At 30.7% G+C, this 9880-nt stretch overlaps 1 long non-coding RNA gene across 1 annotated transcript; it reads left to right on the top strand.

Annotated features, from left to right (window-relative positions):
* The first annotated feature begins 5934 nt into the window (after nucleotides 1-5934).
* Nucleotides 5935-9644, top strand: LOC121231905 (uncharacterized). Its single transcript, XR_005930060.1, has 3 exons — nucleotides 5935-6312; nucleotides 6629-6687; nucleotides 9293-9644. It is a non-coding gene; the product is annotated as an uncharacterized lncRNA (long non-coding RNA).
* The last annotated feature ends 236 nt before the right edge of the window (nucleotides 9645-9880 follow it).

The raw sequence follows: 9880 nt of genomic DNA, 5'->3' as shown, positions 1-9880 counted from the left end.
CAGATCGATGTCGTTACTACGTACAGTCGATTTACAATCAACAAATGCTATTGAAACCACTGTACACGGATCTTGAACTCCACGTTCTTCACCTAATGGAGTGGAATCTTCAGTTGCCTCCGCATCAACTAACTCAGCAAACAACTAAATCGGATCAATTTACCGACTCTGATTCTGGCAATAAAGTGAGACTATTGTCTCCACATCATCATCATCTACAAGTTCTGTGTCGGTGAATTTTATAGGATCTATTGAAATTGGAAATTTGTAGAATAGTCTCGAGATCCTTCACCCACAATGTTTAATAACTTTTGCACTTATCCTCTCTTTCATATCATCAATCGAGACATTTTTATTAAATCTCATTGCTATTTGTTGGCAGCATCTAAATATACATTAAACTATTATTGTCTAAATTTCTCCATCGAAATAAATGCATACGAAAAATTGATTATCCATCTTCAATAATATATCTGTAAAAATATTTAAATATTTAAATATTTTATTTCAAAAAAATATTCTGAAAAAAAACATACATGTACTAACCTTGAATTCTTATCTACTTTCTCTCCTTCTACAATCAAATTTGTTTCCCTTCTACTCTTCTCCTTTAAAAATGTTAAGAGAAACAATGCTTATAAATAATATCATATCACCAATGCCACCTCTCTCTCACCCTCCACCAGTCACCCTGTATTTTTGCACCAGAAAATACTAGTGTCGCCCATCTCTTTTCCTCTACCCAAAAAGATAATTTTTTTATATTGGTGTCGCTCATCTCTTCCCCTCCACCCTTAAAAAAATATACTTTTTAATAAAAACACAACATTTTGTTACAATGTGTTAATAATTGTGTCAAGGGAAATTTGGGTGCTGTCCATCTCACTTTTTGTAACGCCCCAATTTTCGAAAATTCTGTGAATGTTGGCATAGGTTTAATTATGTTAGTGGGCCTCTAGAAGGCCCAAGCTTAAGATAGAACCTGGCAATTTTAGTTAATTTTTTTTCCATAAGAAAAAGGGGGTGAAATTATGAAATAGGACCTATGTGAAAATGTTTGAAAATGCTATAGGCTAAATTGAAGTGGCCAAATAAATAGGAGTGCAAAATAGGAGGATTTGCATGACAAACCTCCCATTTTACATGAAGTGGCCAGCCATCATGTTGTTGTAGACAATATGAGCACTTGATATCCATAATTCATGGTACAAATTGATAATGGGTTAGGTAAATGTTCCATGATAATGGATTAGGTAAATATTCCATGATAATGGGTTAGGTAAATGTTCCATGATAATGGTTTAGGTAAATGTTCCATGATGGGCATTTCATGTCTTTTGTATTAAAGAATTAAATGGATGAAATATGAAATTTTATTAAAAGAAAAAGGGGTGAAAAGAACAAAGTTTTGTCCATCTTTGTTCATCATAGCCGAAAGTCAGAGAAGAGAAAGGAGAGGAGAAAGCTCTTGAATGTTCGGTCACTTGGGGAAGAAAATTGAAGGTAAGTTCATGGTAGTTTGCTTCTATCTTGATGTTCATGAGTTCTTCTTGATTCTACCTTAACTCTTGAAGCATATTTTGGTTTTTGGTTGTGTTGTGAGCATTTGGTCATGAATTAAAATGAAGGAAATGGTTGTTGTTTCATGTTCTTTTGATGAAAAATGGAAGATAGGTGAAGTTGAGCCAAACAAATGAACATGCATGTGCCTTAGATGCTAAAGGGAAAAAAATCGGCTAACATATTGTGTTTTAAAATGATGAAATGGAGATTATACTTAAGTAAAATCATAGATATGTGATGATTGATTGGTGATATACATGTTTAAATAACATGCACGCAAGGTATGTGTGAAAGAGTTATTTGGTAATAAATCTGCTTGGGACAGCAGTAGTAACGTGACTTTGGAAAATCACCATAAATTGTGAGAGATGAATTAGAAGCTGAATAAATTATTTAATTAAAGCTTATTGAGTCTATTTTCAAATGAAATAAACAAGAACATATTTTGAATTCTGTACAATGAGAAATTTGATTCGTAATGAAGAGTGGTCAGATTAGTCAAACAGTGAAACATGGGAAACTTTGAGAAAAATCTGGTATTGATTGGCTAAACCAAAAATTATGAAAATTTTATGGATAGAAGATATATGAGTCTAAGTTCAGGGAAAATTAACAGCACTTGATTTGGAGTTTCGTAGCTCTAGTTATAAATGATTTAGTGACTGTTGCTCAGGAAGACAGCTTGCAGTGAAATTATGATTATGTGGTAAACACTGACAAAAATTTGTTAATGAGTTGCTTATTGATTTCTTATAAGCTTACTCTGATCTGTAGGTGTGGTTGGCCAAATATTGTAAGGGGTTAATACGTAGTTCGTATTTGAATAGTTAGATTAACGTGTTAGTAATCCAATTGTAGGCGGTTCGTGTGTGGATCTCGTCAGCATATCGTCGCAAACAGGTGTGTAACTAACACCCTCTTATAAACTAGATCGGCACAAGCCAAAAAGCCGAAATGCCGAAAAGCTGGTATTTTGAGATCTTGCGAGTGTGTGAATGCTCATGAGATTAATAGTTTGATGTATATGGTAAATTAAAGTGATAAGACTGCAGAGTACGCGATTCTGTGCATTTCGATATTTTTGGGCTTAATGGGCCAAAAACGAGATAATGGGCCAACGAGCCCAAATTGGTAAGAAAATGCGGTAAGTGTTTCTGATCGTACGTAAATGGCTATGTTATGTATGAAAACCTTAAGAATAGTTAAATTACTTGAATACCCCTATGTATGTAAAATTACCATTATACCCCTAGGGTTACTTTTGATTGAAAAGCATGACGATCTGATTCTGTATGATGTATGCCATGATTATATATCTGTTGCATGGGGACTTGGGTTATACTATGGAGGAAGCGTCCTGGTGGCTATGCCACAATTATCTGATCTGGTGGCTATGCCACATATATCTGTCCTGGTGGCTATGCCACAATTATCTGATCTAGTGGTTCTGCCACATATATCTGTTCTGGTGGCTCTGCCACAATATCTGTATCTGGTGACTTCGTCACAATATCTGGCAGCCTCGCTGCGATTTCTGTGGTGTGTAGCGGTTGGGTGGGTCGAGTAGTCTCCCCACATCGTGTAAAGCTGGTACGGGGGTGTTATGGATGAATTTGGGTTGGGTTTCTGCATAAACATGTAATATCTGTTCTGTTCTGTTATGGGCCTATGGGCTTTATTCTGAATTCTGTTCTGGGCTAAGGCCAACTTATTCTATTTTTGTGGTTTGAGCTGATATAGGCTATGGTTGGGTTAATTTACACACTGAGTTTTCCCCAAACTCACCCATTTTATTTTCATCCACGCAGGTAATCCCCAACCATAGTGGGCTTGGAGCTGTGAGGGAATTCGGAGTGGCCACCCGTTCTGAAAGTTTGATTTTCTTCTGGTGAACTGGACATCCTTTTATTTACGTTTGAAGTTTTGGGTTTTTAAATATAATGAGGCCGCTTAATTATTTTTGATGGTTTTAATATATATTACTAAGATAGGTATTACTTATTTTAACTGTTGAAATTGGATAGCTTTAGGGCGCGGTTTCAAAAACAACAATTGATTTCAAAATAACACGACAACAAGCAAAGCTTCCGCAATGAAAGTATTTTCCAAAATTAATCACTTTTCTTAAAAATGACTTAATCAAATCAGTTTCCTAGAAATATCCATGACGTTAAGGTGTGGCAATGGCGGTATGCATGTCTAGGATTGGATCCGAAGGGAGCTTGGTACTTAAGCAGTCCGATGGACTCACCACCTCTTTTCTGGTTTCCTACCTGGTGCACAGCTTCCATTCACTTTAACTTATAATGAAATTATCTTTTAAAACACTAAGTAAGTTTTTTTTCTAGATCAACAGTATAAAATGTTTTGAACCCTTCGATGTGGCATGTCGGATCCGGTCATAACGTCTGGGCCGGGTTTGGGGTGCTACACTTTTTCCACCCCTTGAGACTATTTTAAACATCCCATTTTGGTAAATAATAGTATTGACATACCATTTCAGTATTAAATTTTTTAAAATGTAATATACAGGTAAAAAAAGCCAAAAAAAAAAAAAACTGGCTTTTCTGTCTTAGGATAAAATCAATATTATTTAGAAACTTGGCAACACCAATCTTTCTTCCGTCACCTGTTTTAATCCTTGGAAGTAAATTTCTCCTTTTTTGAGGCACAAAGGATAATAATGGAATGCCGTCATAATCAGGATTGGTTGGAGCCTTCCCTTTTATCAGCTGTCTTCTTTTGTGCAAAGGCATTTTTCATTGCCTTGGTTGTTGTTGCTCTTGCCAAGCATTTAGCTGCAACTACTGTAGGTTCAAAAACTATCTTAGTTTAACCGATAACCTCATCTTTTTGGATATCTATTTGTAACACTTCCTTAGGGGATTCATCAACTTCTAGCACTATCTCAAATTGAGGAATTCCCTACTACAAACCTTCGATGATCGTCTTTAGAAATTTTCCCAGTTAAATAATATATTATAGAATAAAATAATGCAGAGATATTTTTTCATAAAACCACTTGATCGCATGTCTCGTATTTATGGAATGATAATCATACTATCATATTCGAGTTCCCTTGCTTATGAAAATATTCCATTATAATTCCATGAATTTGTTACACATGATCCCTTAAGAAGTTGCCCAAAACTAACGAAACAATGCCAACAGAAAATAAACAAATATGAGCAAAACAATGCTATAATGAGTGGCAATCGATGTTTGCGACTAGTTACACCAACAATAAACAATATTTGTTTTAGTTTTTTAAGTGTCACATATTTTCATTTTTCATATTTTAAAAATCAATTTTTATTTTTTTAACCTGTTGGGGATAAACTCGATTAAATAACGAATAAGTAAAATAATAAAGAAATCGAAAAAATCAAACACAAATATTTTACGTGAAAAAAAACTCTTCAAAGAAGATAAAAAACCATGGGTAAATATAATTTCACTATAACAAAAAAAAATGAAGAGTACAAAGATGGAGATAAAGTGGCAATCGATGTTTGCTACTAGTTACACCAACACTAAACAATATTTGTTTTAGTTTTTTAAGTGTCACATATTTTCATTTTTCATATTTTAAAAATCAATTTTTATTTTTTTAACCTGTTGGAAATAAACTCGATTAAATAACGAATAAGTAAAATAATAAAGAAATCGAAAAGATCGAACACAAATATTTTACGTGAAAAAAACATCTTCAAAGAAGATAAAAACCATGGGTAAATATAATTTCACTATAACGAAAAAAATGAAGAGTACAAAGATTGAGATAAAATTAAACCCCAAAACTCGAAATAAGAACCCTCAAAACATAAACACAAAATTCTCTAAAAACTTGTAAAAGCTAATATCTAAATGTGTAATGAGAGTTAAGTAGAAAACTAAAAACATAATTTAACCGGGAAAAGAAAAATTGAAAAATATGAGGTATAACTAATCACCCTAAATTTATGATATAATTAGGCAGTTAAAAACAATGTCACCTGTCATGATATATAAGTTTCAACATTTGATTATCTTATCAGAAAGAATCCTAACGCAACGCAAGGTGCAAGGTGCCACTGAACAGACTTGCCAAGCTAGGAAAAATGCATAGCTAATCATCTTTATTGACTTGAGTATGGAAAACCACCTCGAAATATAAGTTATAATGCTAACTTGCATGAACCTTAAGAAAGCCTAACTTATCGGGGCAACCAATCACCAAGAATATGTAAACAATAGCCTTTCATCATTGTAAGATTAATTTTATTTTTTATTACTATATAAATATAAATATAAGTATGAGCTCTATTTCTTTTGATGTAATATTAGAGATAAAAGATTCACAATTTAAATTCGTACAAAATATGCATTTGTCAAGAGCTTTAAGCATAATTTCAATCAAGTGTGAGGTATATTAATATAAACAAATTTTTTATTAAGAAATATATTGATATATAAATTGTACCATTTTTCAGTCAAATTATACTTACTGTAATTAATTTTGTACCTGATTTTCTTGTAAACTTTTTTATTTATTTCAATAATGTATTTAAAAAAGTTGATTCATTTAAATTTTATAATTAAAAAAATAACTTGTGGAAAAGAAATGAAGCAGTGAATAAATGATGTCCCATGCTTGGGACTGTCAGGCTTCCCTAAATGCCATATTTGGTGCTGGAAGGTTCAGTTTCACTTTCGAAACTCAAAGCCAAACGCCAACGCTGCGGACAAAGTAGAAAGCTCCAAAATAAGGTTTTTCTTGTGTTGATTTATGATATGTCTGATGCTTTAACTGTTCTTCACTTGCTCGTGCTTTTTTCCAATCAAAACCCAACTCTCTCATCCTTCCCTCCCAGGTTTTAAACTGTTCCACCTCCCTTCTCTTTCCTTCTTATCTTGTCATTGAAATCTACACACTTAACTTGTCTTTTCCTTCCAACTATAATAATATAACCAGTCAAACATTCTCTTTCCTTTCTTTTTCTGTCGTTAATTCCTTTTTACCTTAGTTGGCATTAATTATGTTCCCATACATTTTGATTGGGAGCAATGTCTTGTTAAATTGCAGACGCTAATAACTAAAAGCTCAAATTAACAAAGTCTTCCATTTTACGCAACTATTACCAGGTTTGAAGCTACTCTTCAACACTCTTGCCTTAAATGCTCATGCTTGTCACTGTTTTTGCTTTCTTTCTTTTTTTTTCTTTTTTTTTTGTTCTTTGGGGTTGTTTCGATAATTTATTACTGTTTTAGCAGATTTAGGAAGTTTACAAAGAAACAGGTTTTGTATTGATTTTCTTTGTCTACTTCTTGCCATCAGTCTTTCTTAATGAATTAATGAATATATTTGCCGAGCCAAAAAAAAACCCAAAGAAACAGCAAATTCAGTTTGTTTCAGGAGCTGCAACCAGAATTCAAGGGTTCTTTATTTAGATTTGTCAGTTTTGATATCAACTTAAAAAAATCTACTCCACCTACTAAAGTGATTTCATAATAAAAAGTTAACCGTGTAAACCAAAAAATTAATTTCACACTCAAATCAACCCAACTCATTAGAGGAATATATTTAAATTTGAAATAATTCTAGCTTATTACATTTATTTTACAAAACCATTATTTTTTTTAAATAATACAATTAACGAAATTTATTTTTATTATATAACTTGTAATTATGTGAAAACTTAGAAGTAATAATATCTAAAACATTATAATAATATATGTATAGATATCATATCGTATTTTTAGTTGTACTTTTATGAATAAAAAATAATAGCTTATGCATATATATCATATCATAATTATAGTTGTACAAAATAATTTTTTTACAAAAAATAAGATATTTTTAAAATAAGCAAATAATTTTTTTCTTCTTTACTACAAAGAATCAGGTGAATAGTTAGAAATTATCAATTGTAATTGGTTTATTGTTAACCTATATACTAAAACATGTGAAAAAGAGGTTTTATATATAAAATAATATATTCAAGTATAACAGTAAAATAAAAGGTTAAATGTTGCATTAGTCCTAGTACTTTATGAAAGTTATGGATTTAGTCTCTATATTTTAATTAGATCACTTTTAACCCTTATACTTTTTAATTTTCGAAATTTTAGTCGTAACTCAAATAATAGAAGTTAAATATGTGTGGTTTTCAATTCTAGTATTGTACTATATGCTTACTATTATAGATTTTATTCCATATTCCCCAATTAGTTCATTCTATGTCTATACTTTTTTAAAATTTAAAATTTTAGTCTTGACATAAACTATAATTATTAATCCATTAATTAAATTTTTAGTTACTAAAATATGAAAATAACAAGCTGACACATGATATTTTGATTAAATTTTAAAAAGTAGAACTTAGTGAATTTAACGATTATCATTTAGTAATGATTGACATTTAAAATTTTAAAAAGTACAAGGACTCTAAAAATGACCAAATTAAAGTGTAAAGACTAAATCCACAACTTTCCTAAAATATAAAAACTAATACCAAAATTTAACTCAAAATAATAAAGTTTTAAATGTAATTTATTTTTTATTGTTATATTTTGAGTAAATTCTAAATAAAATCTAACTCAATAAAATACTTTATTTAAATTTAAACTAATATAATTTAATGTTAATAAATTAAACTTAAATAACTTCAAAGGTTAAGAATCCAAATAATCCAATAACAAATACAAATACTTTTGAGTTCAAAAATGATTTCAACTTCAAACTATTTAATCTCTAAAACAACTTATATTTGAAATTGCTTGAAATAAAATCACGTGCATATGAAGTGATTCAAAATAACTTAGAATTTTTTTTAAAACCCAAAATAATTAAACTCAAATTATTTCAACCTAAAATCAACTTCGTCATCTCCCTTATCAATTCTTTATTTTTGGTTTTCTTTCAAGTTCTTTTTGGGCGTGGGCTTTTAACGACATAACCTAGTAAATCTTTATGCTGCTAGGACGGGCCCACCTAGAAGGCAGTTTTTAGGTTTGTCCCAAGATTACCCTCAACCAATATTATAATTATATTTAAATTAGGGAGGGGATTTATTTTCATTTATATAAAATTAAAGTAGTTTCTACACCATTTTGTATATTTTTATACAATTATTTTTTAACTATCTAATCCTTGAATTTATTGATATAATTGTATGTGTCATGCATATAATTTTTAAACAGATTTGATATCTTTATTATATCAATAAAAAATGTGTTTGGAAATTCATTTAGTAATTGTATTTAAGTTTAATTATAAGTAATTACACATGTGGTATATTTGGGTAAACATTGTAGTTAATAGGGTTCACTAAATTGAGTATAATTGGAGCAAACCAAATACACTCCAATTCTTAGGGGAGGGTAAGAACTGGTATAATAATGATGGTAATTGCAATCAATTATACTTAAATTCAGTTACCTTATGACTTTCCAAACACACTTGTAAATGATATAAGTTCAAAAAGTTGTTTATATATAATGGCAATAGTATTTTAATTTCAGGACATATTTTATTTTAAACTATAATTATATGTTATTTTATTAATATCGTTTAAATTTTGAAAGGCATTCAATGAAATTGATCGTTATACCGAATTTATTCGAATGGTTTCTTTTGTTAATTTTCTTTGAGAAACTAATTGCTTTGTTGATTCCTTTGCGGTGTTACTCATGATTCCTTATTTGTTGCTTTGCATCTGGAACTTGTTATCCTTTCTACTACTTCAAGGTTGGCTAAGCGAGGTGTTGACGAACCTTTTTGTTTGAAGCTTGTAAAAACATGGTGGGTACTTGCTTAGCAAATAAAAATTGTGACTAAAGTAGTGCATGGAATTGTGTCCACAGTTTCAATTAAGAAATCAAAAGTGCAAAAAAGTAAAGAAAGACACTGAGATTATTTATGCAATTAGAATTCAGTCTACATCTGTAGGTCTTGCCCAAAGTAATGATCTACTATCTTTCTCACAGTACAACCAATGATTTAAGTCCTAACATTGACTAACTCTCACAGATTTAGCAACTTTATCATTGTACAAAGACTAGATCACTCTCCCTCTAAGCTCCCCCCTTGAAAGCTTAGTTTTGCAATACAAGAGAATCTCTTAATTGCTTACAAAAATAATTCACAGATAAAACTTTCTTAACTTGAACAAATTTGTGCTCTCTCAATCTCTCGATTACTATTTAACCTAGACAAAATTTAAGTTTATATACTACTTAAGTTTACTTACATAAGAGTCATAGTCTAATCACTTTTCTATAAAAAGTAAAGCTAAAAAGCAGCATAGGTTAAAAATTCCATAAGAGTCTCGATGTA

This window comes from Gossypium hirsutum, chromosome A07 (assembly GCF_007990345.1).
Source record: "Gossypium hirsutum isolate 1008001.06 chromosome A07, Gossypium_hirsutum_v2.1, whole genome shotgun sequence".
In the NCBI taxonomy this organism is placed as follows: domain Eukaryota; kingdom Viridiplantae; phylum Streptophyta; class Magnoliopsida; order Malvales; family Malvaceae; genus Gossypium; species Gossypium hirsutum.
The sequence above is the reverse complement of the archived record's forward strand: the minus strand, read 5'-3'. Positions and strand labels throughout refer to the sequence as shown.